The following is an 18,197-nucleotide window of genomic DNA, read 5'->3' as shown; positions in this document are numbered from 1 at the left end:
CTTCGTTTTTGACTTTGAAATCGGAAAAGAGACCTGTATACAAAACTGTATGCAATGCATTTTTAGCACAGAACAGTTAAACTATGATATTTTACTCTTCAATTTTTGTTAAAGTATGGGTCATTGCAAAACTTGTGCTTTATAGAAATTTTTAGATTTTTCTAAGTGTTTTCTCACCAATTAAAATGTTGAAAGGTTAGCAATCAAGGAATCTATATATGCTTAAAATGTGCAACCGGGGAAAACCACAAAAACATGTCTGATTTCATTGTGTGATGCTTCATTTTTTCTAAACTAGGTCATTCAATGTTAATTTCATCTGTTCGAATGCTGAATGCGGTCGACCATCATAAATTTCATTTTGTTTCTATCTTGAGAGAATTCCTACAATTCCAAATTACTTGAGGTTCTGGAGTCTAGTAAACTTAAGGAAAGCCACCAACATTTTTTTATTGAATCAAACCAGCTCCAAGACTTGATTCGATTCACTTTAACAGACATCTTCAACATCTCAAATTAAATTGAGGCATACCTAAATTGTTTACTGTTTTAAATAAAATGTCTGGAACAAACTCTCACTGCTGAGATTAATAGCGCAGCTTTATATATATATATATTTTTATATCTTAACTAGATATTTGGTAATGACACATGCACAAACCGGACATTCAGAATCACATAAAAACTACAAATTTGCATTTTTTTCATAGCGCAGCTTGGAATTTGCATTTTTATATCAAAATTGAGAGTTGCGTTGGATAAGTGGTTAAACGTCTGACATCCTGTGATCACTAGCCATCCCCCACTGGGTCGCGGGTTCGAGGCCTGCGTGAGCCAGTCGCTAGGGACTTGCCGCAGGTCAATGGTTTTTCTTTGGCACTCCAGTTTTCCTCTACCACCAAAAAACATGTAAAACACAACCAAACCACCCAATCATAACAAAATTGGATTATTAGGTCAATGGGCTTTTGGCATGCATACAACATCTATACATATGGTGATATAAAATGACAGTCATAACATAATATTTACATTTGCTCTTCATCCTTTCATTGCAATGCATTGAGAAGGCAAATGTTGTTGTGAGACTATAACAACATTTGCTATTGTAACGTCATCAATCTCTTTTGTGATGTCATCAATTTCATTTTCAAGAACTGTACCAAATAACTAAATTAAGTATAACTACTCTATCAAAATGTGAATATAAATAACACCGGGCTTTATTAAGTTTGTCATCAATAGCAATGTGTGTTGTAGGACCATAACAACATTTGCTAAAACATTCATTGTTTAAATGTTTGGTTGATGATAAAGCAAAATTGGATATTGACATATTATTTCTGAAGTATTAATTATCATACCCGTACTTTATTTTATACTTGTTAATGATTTTTGAATTAAGTTTCCTTATCTATATACAAGTATTTACTAGTATCAAATTCTTGACAGGTTTGACAAAAGTCTTGGAAGATATTCCTATACTTTCTTGATGAAGATATATGCTGGTATGAACGCAAATATGTTACATACATAATTATCAAAAAGATATACATAACTGATTTGCATTCGAGGCGGGAGGAGAAGCTTCAAAATGAAAATATCAAATTGTGTTCATAGCTCTATGAATGCAATTTCTTCCAGTAATGCTTAAAGAGGATCTTGCAGTGGAAATGTAGATATAGCAGTATCTTAATGATTGGGTGCAATAGCATAGGTATCAATTAACCTTTTAAATCTCCAATGAGGGAGGTCTCTCTCATTCCACATCTTAAATGAGGGAGAAAGTGTGTTAAACCAGACCGCAACATTTTAGTTTAATTTCTTTCTCCCCTTTGATGTATCACAACAACTCCATAAGGCATTAACATGATCTATACACCCATGTTATTTCAATTAGACAATCCCCTACAGCTACTGGGAGATCCGGGGTACGTGTTCTCAGGATGTAGATTTTGACTTTCTGACAGGTTTAATTGATCTGAATGAAGGTTTTTGGAGGGAGTTTTGTTCAATTTTGTGGAAATGAAAGAGTCTTCCTCCTAATGAGTGGTGATTGACAGCTCAATCTGCATTAGCTTTTACATTTTTCAAAATATATTCAAATGGTGAACAAAAAATTCATGAAACTGTCAAACTCAGATTCTGAGCTCAAGCCCCATTTCTTGTTTCTGCGTTAAATTAATAAAAGTCAACTTTTTGTCAATGATCTGAAAGAATTTAGGATAGACTGAAATCCAAATACTTTTTTAAAGTGTGCACTCGCTTCTGACATGAAAAGTCACACTGAAAAATCTTGCACATCTAACTAATATTCAAAAGTAATGTGACAGTATCTTATTACATTGCGTAGGTGTCTGTGTATGCGATGAAGTATATACTTCTAGTCATAATAATAATAATAATAAATAATATACAGCATTTATATGAATAAGTTTAGACAAAAATTGAAAATGAAACTTTTAGGTGGTAGTCTAGTACTGGACATGAGCTAGGCCATTGTTGATGAATGAATCTATGGTATTCTAGTGCTGGACATGAGCTAGGCCATTGTTGATAAATGAATCTATGGTATTCTAGCGCTGGACATGAGTTAGGCCATTGTAGACAAATGAATCTATGGCATCCTTGTACTGGACATGAGCTAGGCTATTGTTGATAAATTAATCTGTGGTAGTCTAGTACTGGGGATGAGCTAGGCCATTGTTGATGAATGAATCTATGGTATTCTAGCGCTGGACATGAGTTAGGCCATTGTAGATAAATGAATCTATGGTATTCTAGTGCTGGGCATGAGCTAGGCCATTGTTGATAAATGAATCTATGGCATTCTTATGCTGGACATGAGCTAGGCCATTGTTGCTGAATGAATCTATGGTATTCTAGTGCTGTACATGAGCTAGGCCATTGTTGCTGAATGAATCTATGGTATTCTAGTGCTGGGCATGAGCTAGGCCATTGTTGATGAATGAATCTATCGTCTTCTAGTGCTGGACATGAGCTAGGCCATTCTTGTACTGGACATGAGATAGGCCATTGTTGATAAATGAATCTATTGTATTCTAGTGCTGGACATGAGTTAGGCCATTGTAGATAAATGAATCTATGGCATTCTTGTACTGGACATGAGCTAGGCCATTCTAGTACTGGACATGAGCTAGGCCATTCTTGTACTGGACATGAGCTAGGCTATTGTTGATAAATTAATCTGTGGAAGTCTAGTACTGGACATGAGCTAGGCCATTGTAGATAAATGAATATGCGGCAATGAAAGTCTAGTACTGGATATTAATAGCTTATCATCGTAAATAAATAAACCTGTGCCAGTGGCAGTCTAATACTTATTTACTGGAGGTGAATCGTTTGTGATAAATGAATTTGTTAGAGTGAAAATCAGATACTGACCATGACTTTGAACATTTTCAGGAGTAACCTTATGCATTTGGCAGACTTAAATACCAGTAATTCATGCTTATTCCATTTTTGTGATAGTTTGGTTTGGTTTAATTTTGTTTAATGTCCTATTAACAGCTAAGGTCATTTAAGGACGTGCCTCCATGTGTGTAGTGTATGCGTGCTTGCATGTGTGTATGCAGGAGACAGGGTATGTTGGTGTGCTTAAATAAGCTTATAACCACAGTAGAAGATGAAATAGACAATATGTGGCTTCATGGACAGTACAGGAAACAAAACTATGACTTGTCTTGGCCTAATGATCTTCGACTTAAGAAGATAGAGGTATGATGTATATAGCTCCATTTTGGTCTTTAAGAGTTCACAGATCTCTATAAAACTGTAATCCATTGTAAATATTACGTTTAAATTTACTGATCACCAGCACTGAAGATTTTGTCTACTTAATGCTTAAATGCATATGATGGTGCCGTCACATAAATTGAGCTTTGAAGTAGGGCTTTTCATGTTAACACTGCTCAGCTAATGTGATACAGCCTGAAAAAACACACTGGGGACCAGCCGATAAAAGTTATAAATCTGGGAAAGGCTGGGTTTCACACGGTCATCGGATATAGAAGGTTTGCACAAGGGACAGTCAGAGGGCAAAATGATCTCAGGAGGTTTTCAGTAGATTATACTTGTAGCTATAATGATAATATACAACTGTGCAGGATTTGAATTTTTTCATCAATGATTTTTGTTTGGAAAGTATACATAATACATTTTTTATTTGTTTACTGTGCTGTGTTGGTGTACAGCTATGCAAAAGTGCAAGGATATTTAATATGACATCATTATAATAAATTATAATGTCACTTAATTCTTAGTGAACTTATAAGGTAAAAGGATTGTGTCGCCATTTCTCAGTAGAATTTATTCAAATTTTGTAGTTATATTGCTTAGAAGTATAGAAAATTTTCTGCCACAAAAAAATATAGGTTGTCAGAATTTTAAGGATTTAAATGGAAATTTATGTAAAAAGGAGTGAATTTTGAAAAAAAAAAATGAAACACACAATTTCTTGCAAAATAATGTCAATAAAAATGATACTTACATAGATTAGTATTGCATTAATGTATATCAATTTCATAAATGCTGAAATTGTGTAAAATTAATTATCTATAAACGCTTAAAAATTGACATTTTATAATAAAACCATATACACATGGTAATTGCATGCAAGAGTTATCGTTCTTGAAAAACTTCACAGTAGTGAAATAGGTAGCTGGTTTCCTGAAGTACAGATAAATGGACACATGTGACTCATTGATTGAAAACCAACTGAATTAATGCCTGGATTTGCTTTGCAATACTTTAATATTGAAAGAACACATTGTTCTGTCAATAATAAGCATACGATATTCATCAGTTTAATATTAAACATTAGAATATGCGGAAATAGTGATACTGTCTCCCTACATTGGATTTTCAACTATAGGGATGTATTTCCTATTTCCGTTTAGCAATACACTCCTATGACCTTAACCAATCTGAGAGTTTTGCTGATGCAAATTAAGTGCACTCTTTATAGTTTACAAAGGAAACAGATGTTTTCGAAAGCTCGCAGAATAAATGTTCAATAACTCGATCTTCGCGTTTAAAACAAACATAGGATTTATTAGTTTTTCTGATGATCTGTCAGCATTTTTAAGGAAATCTCGAATGGAATAGTTACTCCCCCTGTCTCCTTCCCTTATAGTTAGTAAAGAGCATTCTGTAGATGTTACTGAGTGGGTACTGATGGGCCCCTTAGAGTCACCTCCCCCTGTCTGATCATTTACAGGAATTTCTTGATTGTTGTATGTGGACTGTTATAACATTTCTGTCAGTCTGTGACAAGTACCTGTAGAATTCAGAGAAGACTTTCTGTCCCCTTGACACGCCAGAGTTTTCATGCCTTTTACTAGACCCATTCCAAATTTCCTTCTTTGTTCCCCTGATGTAACATGTCTTTGGATTCTTTAACCCTTTCACCCCTATGTAACTTAAGTAGACTCTACCATGCATTGATATGGAGGAGTCCATTATGGTCTACAGTGTTGAAAGGGTTAAGTCCTATCAGAGAAGGTTTACTTCCCTACTTTGGTCTTTGGAGTGTCGATCCTTGTCCACATGTTGTGTTTCTTGAATGAAAACTTGTCGTGACTTTTGATGTCTTTTATAACATATTGAATAGTGAAACTATTTCTATTCTATTTCACTTCTTGACTTTATTCTTGACCTTCTTCATTGCACCTTTATTGAGCGGTTCCGTGACAATAGTAGATCACCCTTATGCACCTAAGAGGGTTCTGATTACCCCAGTTTCTGATGAGGAGGGTGATGGAATTTGATATAAATGTTTTAATTGGTTGGTGTGGGTTTCCGTTAACGTCTTTTATTGATTTGTCAAAAGGAAGGATGACGTACAGATCAATGTGTCGTAGGTTATAACCAACACTTTTGTGTAATCAAATTTTAACTTTTCCTATCGAAAACTAACTTTGTAAAACAATTCCACATCACAACAACAGAACCTTTTTCCTCTGTCATTAAGTGTCGAACATACCAGAGTTATGGTGTTCAAACATTGTCAAATCTCTAGAAATTATAACTTACTACCTGGCCTGATAATGTGTTTGTAGTATTATACAGGCAAGGTTTTGAAATTTTCATTATTTGATTAAAACAACAAAACTAATTATCAAAAAAGTGTGTTGATGACTATTTCTTTGAATTCATTCTAAAATAAAACTGTGAAGTAATTTTTTACTTCGAAATTGAGTATGATCGGGTCTTTATTGAAGTATCGTTAGCGGGATCGAGTCTCCACTGAACTTAAACCACGGACAGCAAACACTAGAATTTCCATATAATACTTCTTCAAAATTCAATTATGATTAAAAAGAAGAAAATGCCATCAAATTGAAATCTCAGAAAAATGTGATTACTTGGTACTTTTAGAAATTCTTTTTCTATCGACAGAAATGATTTTGATAGCTGACAGTGGTTTCTGAATCCTGACCAAAGATCTCGTAGACCTCTCAAACAGCACTTGTTAAACGGGTTTACCCATTTTGTGTGTAATTGAAGTCTGCTTAAGTGGAAAATTCAAAATTGGAAAAAAATATTGAAGAATAAAACCCCCGAAACAGAAGCGTTTTCAATCTATCTAATATTGTAGGTTAATGTGTTTTTGCATATATTGGCCGGGTTCACTGTGACTTATTTCCATTTAGATCAGTGTTTCTACACTTGGTGGAATTAGATAGGATCTGATATGTCATTCGCTCTTAGGAAATTTGGAATCCTTGGATGATCGTCAAAGACGATACAGACAAAAGGAAAATCCTGTTATACATGTGGTGATGCTCGTAAACGGGTTCAAACCTGTGATGATTTTAGTTGTAGATGATTCGCAATCGAGGCGTCATGTAACACATAACATTGTTTTATTAGTGTTTTACAAGAGTTTTGGTGACCCTGAGGATACGTTTTATTGCTGTTTTACGAGAGATTTTGTGATCCTGAAGATATGTTGAATGTATTAAGCGTCACACTAATAAAGATTCCGCTACAGTAGCACTATCAGTATGATGATTACAGGGGGTCTGTGAGGCAGTCTGAAGGATATGAATAATTAAGTACGACATATCGGCACATCAGACAAAGTGGGTGCCAAAAAGAATGAATTGTAACCAATCATTGGCTTGATTTCATACATCTGTAGTGAGCTGTAGAAGATGCTCAAATGAAAAAAAGATGCGTAACATTTTTGGTGCAATTCGCACCTAAGCAATTTGTAGGTGCCCAATTAGAGAATTACAACATGTCAGTTACAAGGGTTGGCACGTTATATTGGAACTTTCAGTTGTAATAATGATATGCAGAGTTGACGTATAATCGGTATAAAAATCTCTACTGTAGTTTGTGACGTCAGCCCAGGAATAAAGTTATCAAATGAATTCGGAAGATTTTTAAAATACATTTCACAGTAAACTTAACCACAAAGTGGAAAGCAGTTTTGTAATTTAAATTTAATAATGCCAAGACTCACCATCTGTATAACAGTGTGGTATGATAGTTGAGGCATATGACAACATATATAACTGCCAAGTTCATAGATGGTCAAAATGCTGGGCAAGCCAGCTAATTGCTGGTCATTTCAATACGTAACATTTCCAAGGTCATCAAAATCAATATTACAATATTTGAATTATTAAATGTTGCCTTTTTCCAGTAATTAAAGTATGATTTTCTCTCCGATGGGTGTTTTAATATCTAAAGCTTTACGAAGGGGGATTTTTAAACATTTTCAATGCTGGGATAATCAGGTATTCACATGCAGAAGGTTCAAAAGTATACTTCAGTTTGTGCAGGTCATGGATGTCATTTGCAGGTTGACCTGCATATATATATATATTCAGCAGAAAAAGAAAAGGTTAATTAACATGTTACCTTGTAGAACACCAGAATATCATTGATAATAAAATGATGTTTTAGTGGCTATAGCGAGTCTGGTAGGGATATCTGTATTGATTAGTAGTTTTTTTAATTAAATCAGTCATGTGTGAAATTTGCCGATCACCCTGTAGCTCCAAACAGATTTGTTCACTAATTTTCTGGTGTTCAACATATATATATATTTTAACACAATTCTTGTAAACCTGTCCTGTTTCGCTGAGTATGTAATTATATATATGCAGGTGACTTGGCAGTTATGTTGAGGTATATACTATGGTAGATCTACCAGATGTCTTTAGGTTGATTAAGTATACCAGGTACATACCCCTTACAACATTACCAGACCGTCACAATGAACGTCCATCACTGTTCGGTATGCCATACACTCCGTTTCACAGATAATCAGGCTATTCCTGAAGTCGTATTTAAAATTAAAACCACCTTGAATGGGGAATTCCTGAACATAAAAGCATGATTTATAAATCATTGGCTTCCTGCGTCATTATAGCACCACTGTTATTAACAGACCCATTAGAATATTTCCTAAGTGTTATAAACTGTGTTAATGATAAGACAACAATTTTGCTAAGTGTATTAAAAACAGATGGTTTTCCTTGTAACCTGTCAGTTCATCTTCATCAAATATTATCGTGCAGTTTGTCTGTTTCTAAATGATGACTACAACGTTTTGCACATCACTTCTACACTGAGTCCTGTATATCTAATTGTAGGAGGCAAAATAGTCTAGTGGTAGGACGCCGGGCTAGTGACCGAAGGGTTGCAGGTTCGAGTCACGGCATGGCACTGTGTTGTATCTTTAAGTGAGATACTTTATTACTCCACTTGTTCCAGTCTACTCAGCTGTGAATGAGTATGTGGTTGGGCAGTGCTAGAATTGTAGAATGCTAGCTGTGAGCGCCAAAATGGCACCACCGACTATATATGCTCCCCAGTGAGTTGAGAAAGATATATATTGACTGGTTGCGAAAGCCCTATAACCACGGATAATAATTTGTGAACCTCTTTGAGACGACCTACGAACTAGGTTGTGATAAATTGGTATATTATTATTATTATTGTACTTATTTCACCAGAAACAATAAAGTAGCATTTTCACAAAATTGGAAAATGTGTATATTTTCAAAGTAGAGACAACATTACAATAGCAATACGTTTTCAACACATTTATTCATACTTGTATATTTAGTATAATATCCTTACCTAATGGAGATTTACTTTTAAACAAAGGAATATGCCTCAGACTACACACTAAATAAATAGTTGAAAAGTTTCCCAGTAGCTGTCTGTAATATGTGCATGTCAAATACTTACGGTTTGATCCCCTAATTAATATAGGAATTAAGTTATATCCCAAAACTTATGTAATAGCACATAAGATATATCCTTAATTTATGTAAAACACATAAGATGTATCCCTAATTGATTTAAGAACACATAAGATATATCCTTAATTTACATATATATATTCTTTGTAGGGTTTTGTCTATTTTCTCTAGATGGTAATTGTGATTTCTGTGCATATTTTGTGTAGTTTTCATTAGAATCTTTTTGCACTACCCACCGGGCTATTGATTAGGTACAGATTTAAAAGCAGGGAAAAAAACACATTGATTTCAATTTCATAAGGTATTTCTTCTGATACATTTCCATTTTACTTCACATAAGTTCGAGAAGAAACACGTTTTCCTGAAATGCCAAAAGCTCTCCAGGGATAAGGCTATCATTGAATGTCAAATGGCCTCAATGTTGGATAGAGTTTAGGCCGAGGGATTGTTTTGTAATCAACCACATCAAGCCGGTGTCTCTGCTAACACCAGTGCAGCCTCACAAGCATACAAACATTGCAGGCTCTAAATTGTACCCGTTCTCTCAATTGGTTTTCAATATGTTTGGAGGGGGATGACACGAATTGGAAAAGATTCTTTTTATCAGACAACCTGTTAAAGTCCTCCGCAGTTCAATCAAATCGCAATGGTTATACAGTGCATGTAAAAACGGAGATTGCTGTTTCTTATAAATATTCAGAAGGATTATGGGTAAACCTACCTATTGGCGACAAACTGCAGAAAAAGACAACCGTATGCCAGAGGCAATTTGAACGAGCTGTCTCTGTGTGGATTTTGTTTTATCCTCACCTTCAATATCAAACATCTCCGCTGGGCCACTATAGTTATCGAGAAATGTTTGAGCTGTGATTTTGTGCGGTGAAAATGTTTTAATGTCTTTGAGTGCCAATTGCATTTAGAATAAAGTGGTCGCTTGATCATTTTAGATGATCAAGAGATGTCAAATTCCAGAATGCCTCATTGCAGTTGAAATACATCATACAATTACATAGTGTGGTAAAAATATATCATACAATTACATAGTGTGGTAAAAATACATCATACAATTATACAATTACGTAGTGTGGTAAAAATACATCATACAATTACGTAGTGTGGTCAAAATACATCATACAATTACGTAGTGAGGTAAAAATACATCATACAATTACGTAGTGTGGTAAAAATACATCATACAATTACGAAGTGTGGTAAAAATATAGAGTATGGTAAACTGATGTAGTGTTTGAAACAACAAGTAACCAAACATGCTCTCAGACTTGACAAGTCTCACACAACAAGTCTTATACACCCTCAGACTAGACAATTCTTACACATCCTTAGACTAGGCAAGTCTCACACACCCTCAAACTAAACAAGTCTCAGACTAAACAATTCTCACACACCCTTAGACTAGACAAGTCTTGCACACCTTCAAACTAAACAATTCTCACACACCTTTAGACTAGACAAGTCTCACACACCCTCAGACTAGCCTAGTCTCACACACCTTCAAACTAAACAATTCTCACACACCCTTAGACTAGGTAAGTCTCACACACCCTTAGACTAGACAAGTCTCACACACCTTCAAACTAAACAATTCTTACACACCCTTAGACTAGGTAAGTCTCAGACCCTCAGATTAGACAAGTCTCACACACCCTCAGACTAGGCAAGTCTGACACACCCCAGATAACCATACATGCCCTTTGATTAGACACCTATTAGACACCACCAAAAGCTATCATTGTCAGTCGACTAGACAACGCATAACCATACATGCCCTTCGACTAGACAAGTATCACACACCACAAATAGCTATCATTGTCAGCCGACTAGAGAAGTCTCTTGCACAGCCAACTAAATCAGACACAGAAAAGACAAGAATCACTACAGATAAACACTATTTGCTCTTGGACTAAACCAGTATTAGATAACACAAATAGCTATCATTGTCTACGGACTCGACTCATTGTCTACGGACTCGACTCATTGTCTACGGACTAGACTCATTGTCTACGGACTTGACTCTTTGTCTACGGACTAGACTCATTGTCTACGGACTCGACTCATTGTCTACGGACTAGACTCATTGTCTATGGACTAGACTCATTGTCTACGGATTAGACTCAAAGTCTGCTGACTGGACTCATTGTCTACAGACTAGACATAGACTCATTGTCTGCAGACTAGACTCATTGTCTACAGACTAGACTCATTGTCTACGGACTAGACTCATTGTCTACGGACTAGACTCATTGTCAACAGACTAGACTCATTGTCTAAAGACTAGACTCATTGTCTGCAGACTAGACTCATTGTCTACGGACTAGACTCATTGTCTACAGACTAGATTCATTGTCTACGGACTAAACTCAAAGTCTGCGGACTAGACAAGTCTTACACCCCTCAGATAACTATACATGCCCTTTGACTAAATACGTATCACACACCACAAATAGCCGTTATTGTCTACGGACTAGACAAGTCTTACACATCCCAGAAGACAAGTCTACACATCCCAGGTAACCATACATGCCTTTTGACTAGACACGTATTACACACTGACAAGTCTCTTGCTCAGCCCCGTAAAACAAACCTGCCCTGAGACTACAGACATGTTGACTTGTCCCTGCTGTATTATAACTCAATAAAGGTTTGGCCGTAAGTTATCTGTTGACAGTTCAGTGGGTAGGACCACTACTGTAACGGAGGAAGAATTCTACACGCAGCCATCTATATAATTGAACAAACAATGCATTATATTCCTCTAACCATACACTGCGCCCTCCTATAGATGTTTTTCACATGTGAGGGAATGTGAGGTTTGAACAAATTTGTTAACTCAAAATACACAATTATTTGGTAATAAAACTGTTATGTGATGTTTAAATTGATTATATACACTACTTCAAAGCCGCAGCTGTAGGCCATCCCGGGGCGCTGATTTGAGCACATACAGCATCAAACCATATTAATGTGCATCCACCCTGTCTCCTTAAAATGGAATCACAGAATGATATTGTCAAATGGAAAATACGTTCGGATTATATCCTATATTAGGTTAAGATCCTCTGTGGCATTGCATGCATGCAGAGAGTTAGAAGCTGTTTCGTTTTTTCAAACATGGTAGATAAACCACTAAGTGTATATATCTCGCTATGCTGGTGAAGGGCCGTGTAACCTCATCTTTTGTCTTGTCCGACAGACAACATCTCATGGCTTTTAGTATCTGGCTTTGGGGCATGAAGGATGGTGTAATCTCTAAAAACGATTTTAGACTTTTATGAATTTGTTCCCGTCATGAAAAATTGTCATTATTATTTTTATATTTCTCGATTAAAAGTTTAAAGATTGTTTGGTAGAATGCCTCTTGGTAACAAAGCAATTCAGCAAATTTACTGATAAATGTTTATGGTACAGATATCAGTTTACAGCCTATTTTGTAGTATAATGGGATTTAGACATGAACCTTTTCATGCTGCTGAAGTTGATAAACTTGAGGGTGGAGACGGTCAGGATAAGACATATGAGGTTGCTTTGGGAACTAGGTTGATGGTTGGGTTGCCAAATGTTAAAAGGTAATACTTGAGACAATCAATGATTTAGAGGTAAGAATCAGGATTGAGATTTAAAGTAAGTCATCCTCAGACTAATTTAGCCGTTTGAAGGCCATTGAAAATTAAATTCATAAAGGGAGATAACTGCTGTAGTTGATAGTAAAAGGAGGTGATGTTTGGAAGTTTTAATGATAAATTTGTTGAGAACAAATAGGTAAACAAAAAGATATGTTAACTCAAAAGGTAGAGGGAAATGTAGATATTCGGTAGAGTTTGATAAAGAAAAATAAAAAAGGAAGATTTTGATTCAAGGTAAAGGTAACAGGATATGTTAGAGGTATATTTAGACTTGGGGTAGAGGTAACAGAGGAGATGGTAGAGGAATATTTAGACTTTGGGTAGAGGTAACAAGGTGTGTGGTAGAGGAACATTTAGACTTGGGGTAGAGGTAACAGGAGATGTTAGAGGAATATAAGATGTAACAGATGAGATGGTAGAGGAATATTAAGACTTAGGGTAGAGGTAACAGGAGATGTTAAAGGAATATAAGATGTAACAGATGAGATGATAGAGGAATATTTAGACTTGGGGTAGAGGTAACAGAGGAGATGATAGAGGAATATTAAGACTTGGGGCAGAGGTAACAGAGGAGATGTTAGAGGTATATTTAGACTTGGGGCAGAGGTAACAGAGGAGATGTTAGAGGTATATTTAGACTTGGGGCAGAGGTAACAGAGGAGATGATAGAGGAATATTAAGACTTGGGGCAGAGGTAACAGAGGAGATGATAAAGGAATATTTAGACTTGGGGCAGAGGGAACAGAGGAGATGATAGAGGAATATTTAGACTTTGGGCAGAGGTAACAGAGGAGATGATAGAGGAATATTAAGACTTGGGGCAGAGGTAACAGAAAAGATGGTAGAGGAATATTTAGACTGGGGCAGAGGTAACAGAGGAGATGATAGAGGAATATTAAGACTTGGGGCAGAGGTAACAGAGGAGATATTAGAGGAATATTTAGACTTGGGGCAGAGGTAACAGAGGAGATATTAGAGGAATATTTAGACTTGGGGCAGAGGCAACAGAGGAGATGTTAAAGGAATATTTAGACTTGGGGCAGAGGTAACAGGAGATGTTAGAGGAATATAAGATGTGACAGATGAGATGGTAGAGGAATATTAAGACTTAGGGTAGGGGTAACAGGAGATGTTAAAGGAATATAAGATGTAACAGATGAGATGATAGAGGAATATTTAGACTTGGGGTGAGGAGATGATAGAGGAATATTTAGACTTGGGGCAGAGGTAACAGGAGATGTTAGAGTAATATAAGATGTAACAGATGAGATGGTAGAGGAATATTTAGAATTTGGGTAGAGGTAACAGAGGAGATGATAGAGGAATATTTAGACTTGGGGCAGAGGTAACAGAGGAGATATTAGAGGAATATTTAGACTTGGGGCAGAGGTAACAGAGGAGATAATAGAGGAATATTTAGACTTGGGGCAGAGGTAACAGAGGAGATGATAAAGGAACATTTAGACTTAGGGCAGAGGTAACAGAGGAGATGATAGAGGAATATTTAGACTTGGGGCAGAGGTAACAGAGGAGATGATTGAGTAATATTTAGACTTGGGGTAGAGGTTACAGAAGAGATGGTAGAGGAATGTTTAGACTTGGGGCAGAGGTAACAGAGGAGATGATAAAGCAACATTTAGACTTAGGGCAGAGGTAACAGAGGAGATGATATAGGAATATTTAGACTTGGGGCAGAGGTAACAGAGGAGATGATAAAGCAACATTTAGACTTAGGGCAGAGGTAACAGAGGAGATGATATAGGAATATTTAGACTTGGGGCAGAGGTAACAGAAGAGATGGTAGAGTAATGTTTAGACTTGGGGCAGAGGTAACAGAGGAGATGATAGAGGAATGTTTAGACTTGGGGTAGAGGTAACAGAAGAGATGATAGAGGAATATTTAGACTTGGGGCAGAGGGAACAGAGGAGATAATAGAGGAATATTTAGACGTGGGGCAGAGGTAACAGAGGAGATGATAAAGCAACATTTAGACTTAGGGCAGAGGTAACAGAGGAGATGATATAGGAATATTTAGACTTGGGGCAGAGGTAACAGAGGAGATGATAAAGGAATATTTAGACTTGGGGTAGAGGTAACAGAGGAGATGATAGAGGAATTTTTAGACTTGGGGAAGAGGTAGCAAGGTGTGTGGTAGAGGAACATTTAGACTTGGGGGAGATGAGATGTGAGAGGAATATTTAGACTTTGGGTAGAGGTAACAGAGGAGAAGGTAGAGGTATGTTTAGACTTGGGGCAGAGGTAACAGAGGAGATGTTAGAGGAATATTTAGACTTGGGGCAGAGGTAACAGAGGAGATGGTAGAGGAATATAAGATGTAACAGATGAGATGATAGAGGAATATTTAGACTTGGGGCATAGGTAAGAGATGAGATCATAGTAACAGAGGAGAAGGTAGAGGAATATTTAGACTTGGGGCAGAGGTAACAGAGGAGATTATAGAGGAATATTTAGACTTGGGGCAGAGGTAACAGAAGAGATGGTAGAGTAATGTTTAGACTTGGGGCAGAGGTAACAGAGGAGATGATAAAGCAACATTTAGACTTAGGGCAGAGGTAACAGAGGAGATGATATAGGAATATTTAGACTTGGGGCAGAGGTAACAGAGGAGATTATAGAGGAATATTTAGACTTGGGGCAGAGGGAACAGAGGAGATAATAGAGGAATATTTAGACGTGGGGCAGAGGTAACAGAGGAGATGATAAAGGAATATTTAGACTTGGGGTAGAGCTAACAGAAGAGATGGTAGAGGAATGTTTAGACTTGGGGTAGAGGTAACAGAGGAGATGATAGAGGAATGTTTAGACTTGGGGTAGAGGTAACAGGAGATGTTAGAGGAATATAGGATGTAACAGATGAGATGATAGAGGAATATTTAGACTTAGGATAGAGGTAACAGGAGATGTTAAAGGAATATAAGATGTAACAGATGAGATGATAGAGGAATATTTAGACTTAGGATAGAGGTAACAGGAGATGTTAAAGGAATATAAGATGTAACAGATGAGATGATAGAGGAATATTTAGACTTAGGATAGAGGTAACAGGAGATGTTAAAGGAATATAAGATGTAACAGACGAGATGATAGAGGAATATTTAGACTTGGGGTAGAGGTAACAGAACAGATGGGTGAGGAATGTTTAGACTTGGGGCAGAGGTAACAGAGGAGATGATAGAGGAATATTTAGACTTGGGGCAGAGGTAACAGAAGAGATGGTAGAGGAATGTTTAGACTTGGGGTAGAGGTAACAGAGTAGATGGTAGAGGAATATTTAGACTTGGGGCAGAGGTAACAGAGGAGATGATAGAGGAATGTTTAGACTTGGGGTAGAGGTAACAGAAGATGTTAGAGGAATATAAGTTGTAACAGATGAGATGGTAGAGGAATATTTAGACTTGGGGCAGAGGTAACAGAGGAGATAATAGAGGAATATTTAGACTTGGGGCAGAGGTAACAGAAGAGATGGTAGAGGAATGTTTAGCCTTGGGGTAGAGGTAACAGAGTAGATGGTAGAGGAATATTTAGACTTGGGGTAGAGGTAACAGAAGAGATGATAGAGGAATATTTAGACTTGGGGGAGAGGTAACAGAAGATGTTAGAGGAATATAAGTTGTAACAGATGAGATGGTAGAGGAATATTTAGACTCGGGGTAGAGGTAACAGAGGAGATGGTAGAGGAATGTTTAGACTTGGGTCAGAGGTAACAGAGGAGATGATAGAGGAATATTTAGACTTGGGGTAGAGGTAACAGAGGAGATGATAGAGGAATATTTAGACTTGTGTTAGAGGTAGTAGAGGATATGATAGAGGAATATTTAGACTTGGGATAGAGGGGACAGAGGAGATGGTAGAGGAATATAAGATGTAACAGATGAGATGATAGAGGAATATTTAGACTTGGGGTAGAGGTAACAGAAGATGTTAGAGGAATATAAGATGTAACAGATGAGATGGTAGAGGAATATTTAGACTTGGGGTAGAGGTAACAGAGGAGATGGTAGAGGAATATTTAGACTTGGGGTAGAGGTAACAGGAGATGGTAGAGGAATATAAGATGTAACAGAGGAGATGATAGAGGAATATTTAGACTTGGGGTAGAGGTAACAAGGTGTGTGGTAGAGGAACATTTAGACTTGGGGTAGAGGTAACAGGAGATGTTAGAGGAATATAAGATGTAACAGAGGAGATGGTAGAGGAATATTTAGACTTGGGGTAGAGGTAACAGGAGATGGTAGAGGAATGTTTAGACTTGGGGTAGAGGTCGGGAGATGGTAGAGGAATATTTAGACTTGGGGTAGAGGTAACAGACGAGATGGTAGAGGAATATTTAGACTTGGGGCAGAGGTAACAGAGGAGATGATAGAGGAATATTTAGACTTTGGGGAGAGGTAACAGAGGAGAAGGTAGAGGAATATTCAGACTTGGGGTAGAGGTTACAGATGAGATGTGTGGTAGAGGAACATTTAAACTTGGGGTAGAGGTAACAGGAGATGTTAGAGGAATATAAGGAGGAATATTTAGACTTGGGGCATAGGTAACAGATGAGATGATAGAGGAATCTTTAGACTTGGGGTAGAGGTAACAGAGGAGAAGGTAGAGGAATATTTAGACTTGGGGTAGAGGTTACAGATGAGATGATAGAGGAATATTTAGACTTGGGGCAGAGGTAACAGATGAGATGATAGAGGAATATTTAGACTTGGGGTAGAGGTAACAGATGAGATGATAGAGGAATATAGAGGAATGTTTAGACTTGGGGCAGAGGTAACAGAAGAGATGGTAGAGGAATATTTAGACTTGGATATAGGTAACAGAGGAGATGATAGAGGAATATTTAGACTTTGGGTAGAGGTAACAGAGGAGAAGGTAGAGGAATATTTAGACTTGGGGTAGAGGTAACAGATAGAGGAATATTTAGACTTGGGGCAGAGGTAACAGAGGAAAAGGTAGAGGAATATTTTGACTTGGGGCAGAGGTAACAGAGGAGATGATAGAGGAATATTTAGACTTGGGGTAGAGGTAACAGAAGAGATGGTAGAGGAATGTTTAGACTTGAGGTAGAGGTAACAGAGGAGATGGTAGAGGAATATTTAGACTTAGGGTAGAGGTGACAGGAGATGTTAGAGGAATATTTAGACTTTGGGTAGAGGTAACAGAGGAGAAGGTAGAGGAATATTTAGACTTGGGGCAGAGGTAACAGAGGAGAAGGTAGAGGAATGTTTAGACTTGGGGCAGAGGTAACAGAGGAGATGATAGAGGAATATTTAGACTTGGGGCAGAGGTAACAGA

The 18,197-nt window shown here is 37.0% G+C and overlaps 1 protein-coding gene and 2 long non-coding RNA genes across 6 annotated transcripts in view; all 3 read left to right on the top strand.

Moving 5' to 3' along the window:
* LOC110443862 (protein MON2 homolog) overlaps window positions 1–18,197 on the top strand; it is a 433,581-nt gene that overhangs the window by 45,243 nt on the left and 370,141 nt on the right. The gene's annotated exons all lie outside the window — the stretch shown is intronic.
* Window positions 15,086–18,197, top strand: part of LOC110443865 — a 4,699-nt gene continuing 1,587 nt past the window's right edge. For 2 of the 3 annotated variants that reach the window (XR_002462151.1, XR_002462150.1), the window contains exons 1-2: window positions 15,086–15,205; window positions 17,811–18,189. This is a non-coding gene — a long non-coding RNA (uncharacterized LOC110443865). The other variant, XR_002462152.1, reaches the window with a different exon arrangement.
* On the top strand, window positions 15,736–17,318 carry LOC110443866. Its single transcript, XR_002462153.1, has 3 exons — window positions 15,736–16,240; window positions 16,609–16,934; window positions 17,009–17,318. It is a non-coding gene; the product is annotated as an uncharacterized LOC110443866 (long non-coding RNA).

The sequence above is a fragment of the Mizuhopecten yessoensis genome, unplaced genomic scaffold (assembly GCF_002113885.1).
Source record: "Mizuhopecten yessoensis strain PY_sf001 unplaced genomic scaffold, ASM211388v2 scaffold716361, whole genome shotgun sequence".
Lineage (NCBI taxonomy): Eukaryota > Metazoa > Mollusca > Bivalvia > Pectinida > Pectinidae > Mizuhopecten > Mizuhopecten yessoensis.
The sequence above is the reverse complement of the archived record's forward strand: the minus strand, read 5'-3'. Positions and strand labels throughout refer to the sequence as shown.